The sequence below is a fragment of the Oncorhynchus keta genome, chromosome 29, assembly GCF_023373465.1.
Source record: "Oncorhynchus keta strain PuntledgeMale-10-30-2019 chromosome 29, Oket_V2, whole genome shotgun sequence".
NCBI lineage: Eukaryota > Metazoa > Chordata > Actinopteri > Salmoniformes > Salmonidae > Oncorhynchus > Oncorhynchus keta.
Genome location: NC_068449.1, coordinates 27075093 through 27081092, shown reverse-complemented (window position 1 = coordinate 27081092; position 6000 = coordinate 27075093).

Sequence of the window (6000 nt, the reverse complement as noted above, 5' to 3'; positions counted from 1 at the left end):
AAGGGTAAGGCAGAATGCCGATACACAAGAACAATACCAACTGGTGAGTGAACATGGGAGAGTGACATATAAAGGGGAGGAAATTATGAAGATAGTGGAGTCCAGGTGTGAATCATAATGATGAACAGGTGTGCGTAATGATGAGTGCCAGGGCCCTCATTTATCAATGTTGCCTACAAACAGAAATGTTCGTAAAACATGCATGCAATAATTTCTAAGCAAAGTGTGGGATTTATTCATTTGTTCTTATACTTGAGAATGTGCGTAAATTTAAGCACACCTCTGACCATGCGTACACACAGCACCTTGTGGTAGAAAAGTGAAACTGCTAATGAAATACCATCCACCAAATGGTAGAAAGGGATTGACATACTGCATCAAATAATAAACTAGGAAGAAAAAAGATAACACATTAATGGTTTAATCATGTATTTCTTTCATAGACACTTATGCTACGAATAGTTTTCTCAGGGTGCTATCAAATTCATAAATATGAACCCATTTAAGCCTAATTAAATCATAAAATAAATTAGAAAGGGAGTGGAATGTAAAGGTTGGAGGCAATTCAGTTAAACCAGTTAAATAATATTAAAGGCAACACTGAGGCATCGTGACTTGTCCAACATGGCACATCTTGCATTGCTGGAGGACCTGGCACAAGCTGCATTAAGCAGGGAGCGTGTTTTCAGTGAGCGTGCAGATGTTTTTGCTGAGAGCGACACTTGACTTATTAGTAGATTTCATTTTCCAAGGCATAGTTTATTGTATCTCTGCAACCAACTCTCTCCAGTATTAGAAAGGGAGACGGAACGCACCAATGCCATCCCAGTGCGTACCCAAATCCTCTCTACCCTGGGATTTTTGGCCACAGGAACATTCCAACGGGAGATTGAGGATCGGTCTGGCATTTCACAACCAACCATGAGCCGAATATTGCCTGCAGTCCTTCATGGCATTATTTCATTGACCCCACAATACATACAGTTTCCACTGCTGTGCAACAGGCCAGAGTGGAAAGGGATTTCCATGCCATAGCTGGATTTCACAATGTCATTGGAGCAGTTGACTGCACCCACATCACAATAAAAGCACCATCATTGAACAAATTCAACTTGTTCAACCGAAAAGGTTATCATTCTGTCAATGTGCAGGTCCTCTGTGATTCAAATTTGGCTTTGTTGAATGTAGTGGCCAAACGGCCAAGTGGAACACACGATTCATTCATTGTGCAGGACAGTTCAGTCGGCCCTAACCTCCAGGAAGGTGCTGTTAAGGACGGATGGCTTATTGGTAAGTGACGACTTATGTTTTATTTGCAAGGTTTTATTTGCCATGTTAGACCTCTACTGGGAAACAATATCTGAAGGTTGTGTTCAATACTGCAGGACACCGGGGCTACCCATTAAAACCATGGCTGATGACTCCCCTCACAAACCCCTCAAACCAACAAGAGGCAAGGTACAACCAAGCCCAAGCACGCACAAGAGCAACAGTGGAGCGCACCATAGGCCTGCTGAAAGGGCATTGCCTGGCTGCAATACCAGCCTAGCAAGGTTTGCCTCTACAATGACATTCCTTCAAATGCCATTAGGTGAATGTAATACAATGTGCAAATTCCTTTTTAGGTTTTCTACATTGTCAAGGCTTGCAGTGTGCAACATTGCAATCAAAAATGGCATTCCCCTGAATGATCCACCCAGACCCACTCGCCAAAGAGGACACCCTCAAATCAAATCAAATCAAATCAAATATAATTTTATTTGTCACATACACATGGTTAGCAGATGTTAATGCGAGTGTAGCGAAATGCTTGTGCTTCTAGTTCTGACAATGCAGTGATAACCAACAAGTAATCTAACTAACAATTCCAAAACTACTATCTTATACACAGTGTAAGGGGATAAAGAATATGGACATAAGGATATATGAATGCGTGATGGTACAGGGCAGCATACAGTAGATGGTATCGAGTACAGTATATACATATGAGATGAGTATGTAGACAAAGTAAACAAAGTGGCATGGTAAAAGTGGCTAGTGATACATGTATTACATAAGGATGCAGTCGATGATATAGAGTACAGTATATACGTATGCATATGAGATGAATAATGTAGGGTAAGTAACATTATATAAGGTAGCATTGTTTAAAGTGGTTAGTGATATATTTACATAATTTCCCATCAATTCCCATTATTAAAGTGGCTGGAGTTGGGTCAGTGTCAATGACAGTGTGTTGGCAGCAGCCATTCAATGTTAGTGGTGGCTGTTTAACAGTCTGATGGCCTTGAGATAGAAGCTGTTTTTCAGTCTCTCGGTCCCAGCTTTGATGCACCTGTACTGACCTCGCCTTCTGGATGATAGCGGGGTGAACAGGCAGTGGCTCGGGTGGTTGATGTCCTTGATGATCTTTATGGCCTTCCTGTAACATCGGGTGGTGTAGGTGTCCTGGAGGGCAGGTAGTTTGCCCCCGGTGATGCGTTGTGCAGACCTCACTACCCTCTGGAGAGCCTTACGGTTGAGGGCGGAGCAGTTGCCGTACCAGGCGGTGATACAGCCCGCCAGGATGCTCTCGATTGTGCATCTGTAGAAGTTTGCGAGTGCTTTTGGTGACAAGCCGAATTTCTTCAGCCTCCTGAGGTTGAAGAGGCGCTGCTGCGCCTTCTTCACAGCGCTGTCAGTGTGAGTGGACCAATTCAGTTTGTCTGTGATGTGTATGCCGAGGAACTTAAAACTTGCTACCCTCTCCACTACTGTTCCATCGATGTGGATAGGGGGGTGTTCCCTCTGCTGTTTCCTGAAGTCCACAATCATCTCCTTAGTTTTGTTGACGTTGAGTGTGAGGTTATTTTCCTGACACCACACTCCGAGGGCCCTCACCTCCTCCCTGTAGGCCGTCTCGTCGTTGTTGGTAATCAAGCCTACCACTGTTGTGTCGTCCGCAAACTTGATGATTGAGTTGGAGGCGTGCGTGGCCACGCAGTCGTGGGTGAACAGGGAGTACAGGAGAGTGCTCAGAACGCACCCTTGTGGGGCCCCCGTGTTGAGGATCAGCGGGGAGGAGATGTTGTTGCCTACCCTCACCACCTGGGGGCGGCCCGTCAGGAAGTCCAGTACCCAGTTGCACAGGGCGGGGTCGAGACCCAGGGTCTCGAGCTTGATGCCGAGCTTGGAGGGTACTATGGTGTTGAATGCCAAGCTGTAGTCGATGAACAGCATTCTCACATAGGTATTCCTCTTGTCCAGGTGGGTTAGGGCAGTGTGCAGTGTGGTTGAGATTGCATCGTCTGTGGACCTATTTGGGCGGTAAGCAAATTGGAGTGGGTCTAGGGTGTCAGGTAGGGTGGAGGTGATATGGTCCTTGACTAGTCTCTCAAAGCACTTCATGATGACGGAAGTGAGTGTTACGGGGCGGTAGTCGTTTAGCTCAGTTACCTTAGCTTTCTTGGGAACAGGAACAATGGTGGCCCTCTTGAAGCATGTGGGAACAGCAGACTGGTATAGGGATTGATTGAATATGTCCGTAAACACACCGGCCAGCTGGTCTGCGCATGCTCTGAGGGCGCGGCTGGGGATGCCGTCTGGGCCTGCAGCCTTGCGAGGGTTAACACGTTTAAATGTCTTATTCACCTCTGCTGCAGTGAAGGAGAGACCGCATGTTTTCGTTGCAGGCCGTGTCAGTGGCACTGTATTATCCTCAAAGCGGGCAAAAAAGTTATTTAGTCTGCCTGGGAGCAAGACATCCTGGTCCGTGACTGGGCTGGGTTTCTTCTTGTAGTCCGTGATTGACTGTAGACCCTGCCACATGCCTCTTGTGTCTGAGCCGTTGAATTGAGATTCTACTTTGTCTCTGTACTGACGCTTAGCGTGTTTAATAGCCTTGCGGAGGGAATAGCTGCACTGTTTGTATTCGGTCATGTTACCAGACACCTTGCCCTGATTAAAAGCAGTGGTTCGCGCTTTCAGTTTCACGCGAATGCTGCCATCAATCCACGGTTTCTGGTTAGGGAATGTTTTTATCGTTGCTATGGGAACGACATCTTCAACGCACGTTCTAATGAACTCGCACACCGAATCAGCGTATTCGTCAATATTTTTATCTGACGCAATACGAAACATGTCCCAGTCCACGTGATGGAAGCAGTCTTGGAGTGTGGAGTCAGCTTGGTCGGACCAGCGTTGGACAGACCTCAGCGTGGGAGCCTCTTGTTTAAGTTTCTGTCTGTAGGCAGGGATCAACAAAATGGAGTCGTGGTCAGCTTTTCCGAAAGGGGGCGGGGCAGGGCCTTATATGCGTCGCGGAAGTTAGAGTAACAATGATCCAAGGTTTTACCACCCCTGGTTGCGCAATCGATATGCTGATAAAATTTAGGGAGTCTTGTTTTCAGATTAGCTTTGTTAAAATCCCCAGCTACAATGAATGCAGCCTCCGGATAAATGGTTTCCAGTTTGCAAAGAGTTAAATAAAGTTTGTTCAGAGCCATCGATGTGTCTGCTTGGGGGATATATACGGCTGTGATTATAATCGAAGAGAATTCTCTTGGTAGATAATGCGGTCTACATTTGATTGTGAGGAATTCTAAATCAGGTGAACAGAAGGATTTCAGTTCCTGTATGTTTCTTTCATCACACCATGTCTCGTTAGTCATGAGGCATACGCCCCCGCCACTCTTCTTACCAGAAAGATGTTTGTTTCTGTCGGCGCGATGCGTGCAGAAACCCGTTGGCTGCACCGCCCCGGATAGCGTCTTCCCAGTGAGCCATGTTTCCGTGAAGCAGAGGACGTTACAGTCTCTGATGTCCCTCTGGAATGCTACCCTTGCTCGGATTTCATCAACCTTGTTGTCAAGAGACTGGACATTGGCAAGAAGAATGCTAGGGAGTGGTGCGCGATGTGCCCGTGTCCCTTCTTGTAGGCCTGGGGATGAGGGGTCAGCCAAATCACCCACATCTGTCAAGATTTCATGTTTTGTTATTTTTGTTATATTAATTTTGTTACATTTATTTTGTTATATTTATTGTCAAGAAAAAATATTGAGATGTGGTCCATGTCTGAATATAGTTTCAAAAATAAAGCTTGACTTACCATCAGTTGGTGTGTCTAGTATTCCTTCAGGGTCTGGGAGAGGGTCCTCAGTATCACCATCACAAATGAAGCCAGACACTGAGGTCTGAATTTACCACAGCTGTAACCTGCTCCCAAGCATTATTTTGTATCTTATCTGTCAAGCCATTGCTGAGGGCTCCAAAAAGTATGGCTTGTTTTGTTTCCACTTTGGTGATCAAAAGTATATTTTATGCGTCCGAATAGTTTTTTTTCTTTGTCTTCTTTGATTTCTCCATGTTGGCAGACAGAAATTAGTGACATTTCTTGCAGCTTCAAATGGAAGGTTTGTCACTATAAATGGTCATTTAGGGTGGTTCTTACTGTAAATGAGACTTCACGTGCACTAGCACAGTGTTTTAGAATGTGTCTGATTTATCAAGGCAAAATACTTACAGGTATCAAGCGTACAAGAAATTGATGAATACCAACTTTTTTTGTTCTTGTGAATATTCTACATTTACGTTGTACGAGTTAATTTATAAGATTTTCAACGCAACATTGATAAATGTGCGTAATGATGAATCCCAGGACCGGTGGGTAGTACCCAGGCAACGTCTTACGCTGTGGGGGAGGAACAGGAGCAGATGTGACACTTTGGTACAAGCCTCTGAATGTCCTTGAGCGGCCAAGCTAGAGCCCGGATTTGAAACTGATCGAACAACTCTGGAGAGACCTGAAAATAGCTGTGCAGCGACGCTCCCCATTCAACTTGACAGAGCTTGATAGGATCTGCAGAGAAAAATGGGAGAAACTCCACAAATACAGGTGTTTGTAGCGTCAAACTCAAGATACTCAAGGCTGTAATCGCCGCCAAAGGTTCCTCACCAAAGTACTGAGTAAAGGGTCTGAATACTTATGTAAATGTGAGTTTTCAGTAATTAATTTTTTTATAC